Source organism: Meleagris gallopavo, chromosome 4 (genome assembly GCF_000146605.3).
Source record: "Meleagris gallopavo isolate NT-WF06-2002-E0010 breed Aviagen turkey brand Nicholas breeding stock chromosome 4, Turkey_5.1, whole genome shotgun sequence".
In the NCBI taxonomy this organism is placed as follows: domain Eukaryota; kingdom Metazoa; phylum Chordata; class Aves; order Galliformes; family Phasianidae; genus Meleagris; species Meleagris gallopavo.
Genome location: NC_015014.2, coordinates 10,281,514 through 10,294,298, shown reverse-complemented (window position 1 = coordinate 10,294,298; position 12,785 = coordinate 10,281,514). Strand labels below are relative to the sequence as shown.

Genomic DNA, 12,785 nt, shown 5'->3' with positions numbered 1-12,785 from the left:
CTTATCTAATAATAAGAAAAAATACAGTAGCACTTAAGGTGCAAAAATATGCTACTGCATTATTAAAACAAGTTAATATATGGAAAAAATACGAGAGCAACTATAGCTATCATTATATTGAAATTGTTGATCTTGTGTTTGTGTTGCCTAGATGCATGCTACAGTGATAATAACGTAATTGTGTTTCTTGAACAGCAAGATTCATTTGACATTACTTCTGCCCCATCCGGTGAAGCTTAGATGACTTTAAGAACATCATGACATGAGAACCAATGTGAGTTGCCATTTGAAAGAGCACTACAGTGACAGTGGGAAGCTGTTGTGGGACCATTTGGTCTGTGTACCAGCAGTTTTACCAGCAGTGAGCGTTTCAAAACACTCCAAAATAAATAATTTGGAATGTCAGTTGACAAGAAAGCCCAGTCACCAAAAGAGTGTCGGTCAGTTTGTTTAGGTAAAGCATTAAAACTGGGGGAAACGTTGAAACCAGGGTAATTCTTAAACACCATTTTAGCTGGCATGCATTCACTGTAGTGTAACAAGGGAAAAGTCAAACTGCTGCAGAGTCCCAAGCGTTAACAAACCCTTTGCTCGTCAATACCTATTTCATACTATGGGAAACTTAATCATTTGTGTTTTTAGTCTTTACTGAGTATTTGATGTGTTATGTATTAACTGGTGTATATTGATCCTACTAATTTTCCAGTAATATTTTCCTGTTTCTCTTCTGTCTTTTTCAGGAGAAAAGAAGAAATGAAAGTCTTATTAGTTGGCAGCTATTTAGAGGGCCCTTCCACAAGAGCGGAATATTAAAAATAAATAAATCATTGAAACTAAAGAGATCTTAGTTATACAAGTTGGCACACTTAAGCTATGTCTATACTAATGAACTAAACTTGGCACAGGAATATTGCAACTCTTGAGACTTAGCTGGAATAATCCTTGTTTATGCCTGTGTTGTGTGTTCAACCTATTGGGAACAGCTCCTAGAAGGCTCTAACTTCTAAGTAACAGTCAAGTTATGTGAAGGAACAGTAGTACTCCAGTAGATGGGAGTTTCCTAGATGTTGTTTAATTTATTACTCTAGATGCATAGCCTTATTGTTTAATGCTATTTCTAAATGATCTCTTTGATGTATCAGTCATTTAGGGACAGGTATTTTCAGTGATTAATTAAACCTAGCCACTGCAAACTTTAATTTACTCACTGCACTGTGTTTGGCTGCTGCATTGTAACTGTGTAAAAAGCTAATCACTTAAATGTAAGTCTTGTTTTCATAAGCTTATTACAGTGTCTTAGGCTGGAGTGTAAATCTACACTTGAACTGCGTTACATTTTCTCAGTTTGCAGATGCTCCCATGGAACAGAATAACAGAATATTCTCTCGCCTTGACCTTAGGCAAAAGATAAGCATCCACACTGATTGATAGTGCAGTGTAAAATCATATCCTGGCATGTACTTCTTAGAAGCTACGTAAGTTTAATTGTGTGAAACCCGTATTGTAACAAATCTACTACCCAAAATCTGTAGCCTGAACAAAGACATGCTATTGTTTTCAGCACATCATCTGTTTTATAAGAGAGGGAGTAAGGAAATTTCAGGAAAAACTATTTTTATAGAATGTGAAAAATATGTTAATAACTAAATGTTACTGGAAGGATACCACCATTATTTTCCTGATTGAGTAGCAATTACCGTGTCAGAGACATACAGCAGCCCGTGACTATGATGGGGCTCTGCCTGAGCAGTGTGGGCAATGTGGGGAAGAAGGGACAGCAGACATTTGCCCAAAGAGCTGCCTTGCTGTAGCGTCTCAAGAGAAAGAGGACTGAAGAGATAAGTCTGAGGCAGACTGAGGTTGCTTTATGAAAACATTCCAGTGTGAGCTTTAGCAAATGAATTTTATTTCTGAATTTGAGAGCCTGTTCTTTGAGACAAAATTGTTAGTATGTTTGTACCTCATATTTTTCTGTAAAGATGAATACTTTTGAGAGCATGGAATGTGTAAGTCCCACAGTAATGAAGCTATACTGAGAAGTGTAAATGAAAGAAATTACAGATGATGTCTGCAAATCATACCAAGCCAGTTATTTTTCTAGTAACAGTAAAGGAGAATGCTGTGCCAGCTTTCAGTTTGAGTTGTCAATTGATGTTCTATGCAAATAAAAACATACTTTACATAAATTTACTTCATGAGTAAATCTTTTCACTTCAATACATTACTTCATTTACTTTATTTCAGTGAAATAAAAAGTCTCTGTGCAAATTAATGGCTGAAAGTTAGCCACTTTTCCTATTTTCCCAATGCAGAAAGCTGTTTTCTTATGTTCAGTTATGAGTTTAAGAACGAGATAATTATATGAACTGTCTCTGCAGCAGTACTACTTAGGATGGGAGGGTTGTGCTATAGCTGCCTCGTGGATTATTTTTTTAAATATACACCTTATGTGATTGTGTCTTTTTTTCCCATTAAATAGAAGTTTATTATATGCTTAAATGCCTTCCTAGATACTAGATCAAGGGTGCAGTAGACAACAAACTGAATGTGGAAGAAATAAGAACAAATATTTTTCTATTTTTCAGGAATAATTAATATAAACCATGTTTATATTGCTTTTTATTAGATTTTATATTATTAGGTGAATGACTCCACTTTTGAAAATGTTTTTGTAGTGGCTGTATTTTATCTGATCTTTTACATAACTTCTTACTAGAAGTTCCTACTAGAAGTTTAATTACTTCTTACTAGAAGTTTAATGTACTAGCTCTTATTTTGTGTTCACTTTTTGTTATTGCATTGTTTAATATGTTTGTATAAAATTCCCTCTAGCTTGGGTGACCAGTTCTGTGAGAGTGGATGCTGAATACTTAGGCAATGAAGTACCTGTGAACTTGAAATTATTTGTGTAAATGAAGCCTGTGCAACATATGGCCTGGCACATGCACTCACAAAGCCGTTTGCTTGGCTCATCGCACTGCAATTTCATTGTGTTTTGATCAGCAGAGACTGTCATTACATACGGATGGGGTAGATGACAGTAGCAGCTTGCTGCAAAATGCCAGGGAGGCAGTATGAAAAAGCAAGTTTAAGCATTAAGACAGGAGAAAAGCCTGTGGAGAAAGACTTGTGGGTCCTGGTGGACGAGAAGCTGGACATGAGCTAGCAGTGTGCATTTGCAGCCTGGAAGGCCTATTGTATTCTGGGCTGCATTAAAAAAGGGATGGCCAGCAGGGAGAGGGAGGTGATTGTCGCCGTCTACTTGGCTCTTGTGATGCCCCATCTGCAGTACTGCGTCCAGGTCTGGGGCCCCCAGCACAAGAAGGACATGGAGCCCTTGGAGCGGGTCCAGAGGAGGGCTACTAAGATGATCAGAGGGCTGGAGAATCTCTCCTATGAAGAAAGGTTGAGAGAACTGGCTTGGAGAAGAGAAGGCTCCTGGGAAGCCTCATTGTGGCCTTCCAGTACTTGAAGGGAACGTATAAACAGGAGGGGGAACGGCTGTTTACAAGGGTGAATAGTGATAAGACAAGGGAGAATGGTTTTAAACTAAGACAGAAGAGGTTTAGGTTAGATATTAGGAGGAAGTTTTTCACACAGAGGATGGTGATGCACTGGAACAGGTTGCCCAAGGAGGCTGTGGATGCCCCATCCCTGGAGGCATTCAAGGCCAGGCTGGATGTGGCTCTGGGCAGCCTGGTCTGCTGGTTGGCAATCCTGCACACAGGAGGGGGGTTCAAATTAGATGATCATTGTGCTCCTTTTCAACCCAGGCCATTCTAAGATTCTGTGCTTCTATGACTGTGCTGTGTCTCTACTTTGGAAATGAGGTGAGTGTTCCTTGGAAAGCTTGAGTCGTTTGGCAGGGGGCCGAGAGAGGTTTAGGGTATATGGAGGGGGATTCATGCTTGTGTATAAGAAATACTGATTTACAAAAGGCAGGGATGTGAAAATCAGACAAACAGTACATGGTAACTATGGTTTGATGGTTCTTATATTGGTTTGATTGGTAAACCTATTCTAGATTAGTTTATTCATGCTTTTTTCCAGTGTACGAAAGATGAGAAGTAATTACCTTTATCTGCAGGAGATAAGTTTTTGATCAGAGAATAGAGAAATCTTTTTCAATATGAGAGGAAAAAAGCTTACTACTTAATCTGGCTTTGGAACCTTGTTTGGTGCAGATTATGTTAAAAAACAAATTACACAGAATACCCCTACCTCCACTACAGTGAAAAGAAGGTTGTGGTAGAGTGTCTGCAGGTCCCAAATAACGCAGCAGAAAGCTAGCTCTATTTATGAATAATTTGTAAGTGAAAAAAACCTGAGAAATCACCTCAAAAATTCTGAAATAATAAACACAGCCTTTTCCAACATTGCTTTATGGATTGGAAGACAGTAAAAATTCATTTTCCCACTTCTCACATGTCCTTTTCAGACAGAACTCAGGAAATCAGAGCTCCCAGGAGAGGCTTATTCTGGATGTCGTGGATGATTATTATCCTCTCTGTCCTAGACAGCCTGATAATTTAAATGTGTTTCAGTATTGATCATGCTAAGTAATTTGTGCTCTGATCGTTCAGTCCATACATATATACGTTTCCTGAAGCATTCTATTTTAAGCCGTACCCTGCAAAAGTTACTAACTGTGTTAATTTTTTACAGTGATGATCACTGTTACCTACTCACTTTTGGCAGATAAATAGCATCTAGTTACAGGATTTTTTCAGAGGTTACAGTGTAACCACAGAGTAACTCCAGATCTGCAGAACCTTGATAAGAACTGCTAAGTATTGCGAATTTCCTTATAACAGGTGTGTGTGTGGTAAAATACACACACTGAAAGAAAGTGACTGTTACATTTTCATCATTGTCTCAGTGTAGATGTTTGTTAACGACTGCTCACAACAGCAAGCGAGCAAAAATTCGGAAGTGGAGATAGGAAATATATCTACTATGCAGTTAAGGGATCAGCAGCTTTTTTGCATAATTTACAGGCTTTAGTACTGAGTTATTTCATGCAAATTTTGACAAGTAGCTTACATAGATTTACTAAAACTTGCTTTAAATTAGCAAAACCTTTCTGGAAGCAAGAAACAAAACTGATTCAACAGTTTGCAAACATACATTGATGAGTTGTATACGCTAATTCTGATGAGACTGTGTATGGGAACTGTTAATCATGGCCTGAACCTCTGATAGACCACCTGAGGCAAGCAATGAGTCAGCCACAGGAGCACACGTGAAGGCAATTCAGCTGTGTGATCAGAAGGGCTGGAGCCTGGCTGCACCTCTCCTAGATCCCATTTAAGAGCTGGCTGCCACTGAGGAAGGATCTCTTTCTGGAGATTGCTCCTCGTGGAGTTTATTGTGAGCCTACAAGATCGGTGAGCATTTTTTGTTTATTATCTTTTTGCTGTGGTAATCCTACTTAGCCTAACCTTTGTACACCTGTTGATTGTACAGACTGGATATCAGCAGCACTGTGAGTTCTTGTGCCTCTCTTTTAACTAGAGGTTCTGTCTGCACTGTAACTTCTCAGTGTACACACATGTGCTGCTAGTATAGGATGCTAATGAGGAGTGAAATCCTGGCACTTATTACATTCATTGTGTTTCCTACTAATGTCTTCAGTAAGGCCGGAATTTCACTTTTTTTCCTTTATTTGGCTTCTTTGTAGCTGAAATCTTTGGTTTGCCTGTGTTATTCAATTCAGTTGGAATGGAATTAAGTATGGAGAAGAGATTATTAAACACTTCATAGGAAGAGAACTTAGTGGTTGACTCTTTATAATAGTAGATTGACTCAGATGCTAAAATGACCTGCCAGCATCTGCCTTGAAATAGTGTATTTTTCACTTAATGGAAGCAAGGTTAAGAAATCATTGTTCAGGTCATTACCATTTCATTTACATCCACTTCTGTTTTCTACTCCCCTTCTACTTGAACATGCTAGAAACAGACTCGTTAATAGCCAGAGTGTTTTTCTCTCTGTTATGGTCTAACCTATAAATGAAACCAGAAAAAATATTGTATGTGATACATATAATACATATGTTGATATCGTATATGAAGCAGGGTGAGAAAATACTGAAGGATTCAGGGTATTTTTGACATTTTTTTTTTTGTCTTTATTTAGCCAGACAGTAGCAGGTGTGATCAAGATTTATTATCCTGGCTTTAAATAGGTACATTATGAGATGGGATTTTTGTGAGGATTATGGACGTGACATCCCAAATTCTGATCTTGTGGTGGTAAGAGGGAGAATGAATTCATCACTACTGCATTTTGAATCCTAGCACCTTGAGACACTCAAGTTATTCAAAAATCTGGATTTGCGGGTTTTTTTTATCCACATATTGAATTTCAAGACCAATAGTAGACCTTGTTGATAGAAAAATAATCTGTAATCATTGGAAGGATTCCCTCAAAAACAGTGACATTGCAAAATTTTATAGATCCAAGACCAGCTATCAACTTTGAAGCCTGTATATTCAGTGCTAGACAAATAGGTAGTTATGGCTAGCTTAATTTAGTAGCTGAATGGAAGAAAGAAACCTATATAACTAGAGTTAGGGGCTAGCATGCTTTTCAAAGAAGATCATGAATTTATTTTGAGTTTTGCCTTTTTCATGCAGTCAGGCAAGACTTAAAGCTGAGGGGAAAAAAAAGATACTTTTTAAAAGGTAAACGATACTTTTATATATTAAACTCTAAAAAAAAAAAAAGTATTACAAAAATATTTGTAGTACTTTCATGGAGGAAACAGACAATGATCAGCACTTGAGTTTTGTAGTGACTGAACATTCTGTGTTTGATTTTGGACATGCTTTTGCAGGAACAAGCAGTGTGCATGAAGGGTAACAAACACATTAGGAAGATAGAGAAAGATAAATGTGGAGAGGTAAGGGGAGAGAATTCCTTAATTACTGCTCAATTCAGCCCCTGATTTTAAAAGTTAATTTAATGTGTTCATTGTTGCAGTTTATAAGGTTCTTGGGTAGAGGCGCATCATTTTAAAAAGCTGTTTAGGCATTTAAGACCTTAAGTCACAGACGGTTTGTGCGCTGCTGAGATGAGATGTATTAATATAAATTTGGCACATCTTCAGCAAAGTACAGTTTTTTTCCCTGGGGAATCCAAATTTATTTCTTCCCCCTAGGTTCCTGATAAGTTTGTGTTATTGCGGCTAAGATGAAGAGACTTCATTCTGTTCATTTTAGACTAATCAAGTAAAAGAGAAATATGATTACTTGGTTGCAGGCTGCTTAGTTATTTGTCAGAAAACTTAAATTGAAAAATTAAAACATTTTCCGTGTCTTTCAGTATCTAGATCTCAGTTCTCTTTCACAGATTTTACTAACAGCTGTTCTGGCTGGTACCACTGAGGAGCATGTCTTTTTTTCTTATGCAAGCCAATAGAGGAAATCAAGCACTTGTGTATGTGCTAATTATAAAAATGACTGGCAACACAACTGGATTGAATGTTAATGGGAAAAATAGTTGAAAATTTAACTTCAAGTGGAAATTACTCAGAACATCAATAGATGGTTTGGCATCTTTATTGGCCACAATGATTTTGCTTCTCAGCAAGCTAGAGCTTTCAGTTTGGTGCTCTGTCGATGCCATCTGAGGCAATAGGCCATGAATTCATGGCAAAATTGCAAGCTATATGCCAGTTGAACCGTCTGCTCTCCTCTTACGATCAGAGTCGTGTAACCTGCAAAAATTCTGAATTGTGAATGCTGCTCTCACCTATTCAAGTAATTGGCTTGCCCATACAAACATAACAAATATCCATAAAAGAGTAAAGGAAAGATATCTTGAATTTGAAATAAAGATAGAGTTGCTTTAATTTTTTGCCAGTCCTGAAAGAGTTTGTGCAGGTTAGCAGCAAAGCCTTTCACTTACAGGCGTGTAAATCAGAGTGATATATTGTGTTGAAGAGGTTGTTTATGGCAAGCACAGTTGTCCACTTCTCATAAAACAGCTTGAATTAGAAACTCAGGATATGACTGTCCAAAGCTAACGGATGGGTTGTAGAAGAGAAAACAACTACTGTAAGCAAGGAAAAAAAAAAAAACGGGTACTGTCCATCTTCCTGGCTCTAGAATCTTAAAACTTTCTTTCATTTCTGATTTAAATGCACCATTATTGCATATGTTAATGAAGTGAATTCATAGATACAAGAAATGAGATGTACTTGTGATTGGAGGCTAAAAAGATCTTAGAAGAAAGTCATGAATTGTATGATGTTATTGTAATCCTTGTCTGCTCTTCACCAAGGTGTTCATACTAGATTCAAGTATTCAGCCAGCTGAACAGATGGATGCCTGAGACCAATTTACATGGACTTTTAATGAATTCTCTTCATTGCTCTGTTCTGAACAAAATCCAGATAATTAAGAAAAAAATGGAATCTGGAATTGCATTCATATTCATCAAGCAGTATGTTTTATAATGTTCTTCTCCTACTACAACACTTCATTCTCTGCCCTTTGCATTGCTGCAAGTGGGAGAAGAACACGAGTAATTTTCTCCTACTTTCTCCTTTATTTTCCCAAGCTTGAGAAATGGAGCAGCATCCCTTCTTCTGCCCAGGAAGATGCATCTCCTTCTATGATCTAGTGACCCCTCTGGTGGATGAGGGAAAGGCTGTTGATGTAGTCTACCTAGACTTCAGCAAAACCTTTGACACTGTCTCCCACAGTATTCTCCTGCAGAAGCTGGCAGCCGGAGCCTTGGATGAGTACACTCTTGGCTGGGTAAGGAGCTGGCTGGAGGGCCGGGCTCAGAGAGTAGTGGTGAATGGAGTTAACTCCAGCTGGCGACCGGTCACAAGTGGCGTTCCCCAGGGGTCAGTGCTGGGGCCTGTCCTCTTCAATATCTTTATTGATGACCTGGATGAGGGCATCGAGTGCACCCTCAGTAAATTTGCAGATGACACCAAATTGGCTGGAAGTGTAAATCTGCCTGGGGGTAGCGAGGCCATACAGAGGGATCTGGACAGGCTGGAGAGCTGGGCTGAAGCCAAGGGGATGAGGTTCAACAAGACCAAATGCCAGGTCCTGCACTTCAGCCACAACAACCCCTGGCGATGCTACAGGCTTGGGGCAGTGTGGCTGGAGGACTGCATAGAGGAAATGGACTGCGGGTATTGATTGATGCTCAGCTGAACATGAGCCAGCAGTGTGCCCAGGTGGCCAAGAAGGCCAATGGCATCCTGGCTTGCATCAGGAACAGTGTTGCCAGCAGGAACAGGGCAGTGATTGTCCCCCTGTACTCAGCACTAGTGAGGCCTCACCTCCAGTACTGCATCCAGTTTTGGGTCTCTCACTGCAAGAAAGACATTGTGGCCCTGGAACGCGTTCAAAAGAGGGCAACAAAGTTGGTGAGGGGTCTGGAACACAGGCCATATGAGGAGAGGCTGAAGGAGCTGGGAATGTTCAACCTGGAGAAGAGGAGGCTCAGGGGAGACCTCATTGCTCTCTATAACTTCCTGAAGGGAGGTTGTAGTGAGCTGGGGGTCGGCCTCTTCTCTCGTGTCATTAGTGATAGGTCCAGAGGGAATGGTTTCAAGCTACGGCAGGGGAGATTCAAGCTATACATTAGGAAGTATTACTTTTCAGAAAGGCTGGTCAGGCACTGGAATGGACTGCCCAGGGAGGTGGTGGAGTCGCCAACCCTGGAAGTGTTCAAGGAAAGGCTGGATGTTATGTTGAGTGACATGGTTTAGTGGGAGCTATTGGTAATAGGTGATCTTTTAGGTCTTTTCTAACCTTGGTGATTCTATGATTTTTTGATTACATGTTGGTGTTAGACTGTGCTGTGTGACTGAGATGCCACAGTTCAGTCCTATCTCCTCAGAAGGCGATGTTTGATGGCAGGATATGTTCCTCTGAGGACATAAATATTTTTCACAGAATCTTCAGTTTCCTGTCAGTAAGACATGTTAGGTATGTTTTAATGACAACTACAGACTAGAGGAAGCTGGCGTTAAGTATTTTACAGCATGTAGATAATGCCCAAAAAAAAAAAAAACCACAACAAACAAACCCTGAAGCTGAATGTCAAGTTAGAGGTAGATGTAATTGGGCCAAGTATTAACTGAAGAAAGTGGATTTAGCAGAAGGCCTTTGGATACTAGAGTAGGCTTGGCTTTTACCACAAAAAAACTTCATTTAGACTCATAGCTAAAAGTATCACTGCTGTGTGTGTGTGTGTACCCATTTCAGCTCAGAATGAGCCATCAGTGGAAAATACGATCTTCCAAAATTCCCTTGTGTTTTTTAACCACACAGAATCCTGGAACCTCCAGAGGTGATGTGGATACATAGAACAATGCAAATTTTATGTAGTCACACAAAGTATGTGACCAAAATGCTTTCTGAATATAAATAATACAGATACAGATGTCCCCCTTTGCTAAGATGTAAGAAATGAAAAATGTAGTTCTAAAATGCAATGGCCAAAAGCTGTGTTTTCAATTTAAAGTGAGAGCTGGGAGCATGTGAAGAATAAATGAAATGGTGAGATTAAGCAAGACTATGGGATAAATACTGTGGTTCAGATATAAAGGCTTTAGTGACAATGTCAGATGCCTGAAGGCGAAAGTGAAGGACAGAAAAGATCAGGGTTATAAATAGTTTAGATAAATTGAAGAAATAGGTATAAGAATTCCAGAAGAGCATAAGATGAAATAGCAGAGAGTACAAAAAAGACAGTGAGATTTGAGGACTGAAACAGCTAAGATAATAAGCAACCAACAACCACAAAGTTGGAGAAGAGGTCATTGAGGGGAGAGAAGACAATTGAAGCTGGAGGCTTGAAAGGCAGGAGCAAGACAGAAGAAAATGGGAGATATTTTGAAGTGAAATCATGCAAAGCAGCATTTACTGTTGAAAACTCAAGATGAGTACAGACCAAAGTCATGAGAGTTCCTTTGAAGTGCCCAAATGTTAGAAGAGATGTTAGAAAATGTAGAGAAGACCAGCAAGTTTCAGAACAAGAGCTCGTATCTGACCTGATTACTCGAAACCAACGCTGTCTTTATAAAACAGGAAAAACAAAATTGCATGTTGAAGCAATCCTGAATTCAGTGTGTTTTGGCTTATATATTGATGTAAGAATTCTCCTTTATAAAAAAAAAAAATAATAATAAAAAAATAATGGTACCTTCAGCAGCTTTCCAAACACGGCTGCTTCAATTATATTTAAGTTAGTAGATTGGTACCAGCTTGTGAAAAGATAATTATAGGATTCTTTTTTCTTTTTTTTCCCCTTGAAGGTCTTTTAGTTCAGAGGAAAATCCAAGTGAACTGGTACTTTTATTGAGTTGATTTCAATCTGAGATGAAAGTTTTCTTTCCTAGATTTCCTGGCATGATGGAATAGAAAAATCTTGCAATCTCTGAATCTTACATAGTAAGTGAATAAGGAAATAGGAGTTTTGTCTGTTTTGTTGGATATTTCTGTAAGTCTTGTATTTTTTTCTGAATGGTAGAAGCACTTTCTGTGGCAATTTCTGCACAACACCACTACAGTTTGATTGTGTGGACATACAGGTAGATTTTACAAAAACAAGCAGCTTTTGCAAAATGTTCTTTTTCAGCTTCATAGTATTTCATCTTTGTGGTGGAATGCAAACTGGGCAAGTTAATGAGTATCACTACATCCTTAAAAAATGATAGTAGTAATCTTTCTTTCCTATTCTTGAGGATAGCTTTTGCTGACCCTTGGCAGGTTTGCTGGTGGTGGTATAATTGATGGTTGTTTTGTTTTTTTTTTTGTAGCAGAAACCAAGTTATGCTTCATCATTCATTTACTTGTTAATCTAACTTCAGTCCATTCCAGAGAAAAACTACTAAACTGTAGAATGGGCTCAAATTTTTGGAAGCTCTGTTTTGAACAGAGTCCAGTGTGCATGATGTTCAAGGAGATAACTTCCTTTGCTTCATGAAATGACTGATGAAGTTCTCTCAAAATAAAAAAAAATATCTTTTAATAGAAACGTGTATTGTAAATGCAGGAAATTCTATAGCAGAAATATCTGGAAATAAATGTTCTCTAATAACTATTACTATAGTACATGCACATGTTCATCAGCAACTGGAGCACCAGGGTCTCTTCAGGTGCTGCATAGGAAGATGAGCACGTCTCTTCACAGCACCGAAGTCAAACTGATGGGCAGCTAGAAACTTCAGGGAAATCTGATTTTTAGATTCCAGTGTATGAAATACAATTACCTGGAGTGGAAGGGTGGGGATGGGGCTTATGTTATATCAAGGTAACAAACTACTATAATGAAGAACTCTGACAATTGCCCAGAAAAAAACCTGACTAGACTTTCAGGCAAAATTGTATTTCTTTGTTTGCAGTAATTCTTACAGTTAGCCAATTGTGGACTTCTTTGCTGCGGGGCCTTGTTCTAACAAGCATGGAAGGACTGGTTGGGAAAGTGAATGTTAGGGGCAGCCTTGTGTGCAGCAACCATTAGCAATGTTCAGGATCTTAAGGTGGGGGGGGGGGGAGGGGAAAGGCAATAAGTAGGATTGCAACCTTGAACTTCTAACTTGAACCTTCTCAAGGACCTGCTTGGGTATTATCCCATGGGTTAGAGCATTGGGAGGAAAGGGATCCCCAAGAGAGTTGTTTGACATTCAAGCATTCAAGCTTCCTCCAAGCTAAAGATCAGTGCATCCTTAAGAGTTGAAATCAGGCAAAGGTAGCAGGAGATCCATACGGATGAGTAAGGACTCTGGAAAAACTCAAATGGATAGTCTATAG

At 38.9% G+C, this 12,785-nt stretch overlaps 1 long non-coding RNA gene across 1 annotated transcript in view; it reads left to right on the top strand.

Moving 5' to 3' along the window:
• The first annotated feature begins 5,302 nt into the window (after positions 1 to 5,302).
• The window catches only part of LOC104910536, a 31,337-nt gene continuing 23,854 nt past the window's right edge, over positions 5,303 to 12,785 (top strand). Inside the window, exon 1 of the long non-coding RNA XR_002113973.1 lies at positions 5,303 to 5,387. This is a non-coding gene — a long non-coding RNA (uncharacterized LOC104910536). The remainder of the gene's footprint in view (positions 5,388 to 12,785) is intronic.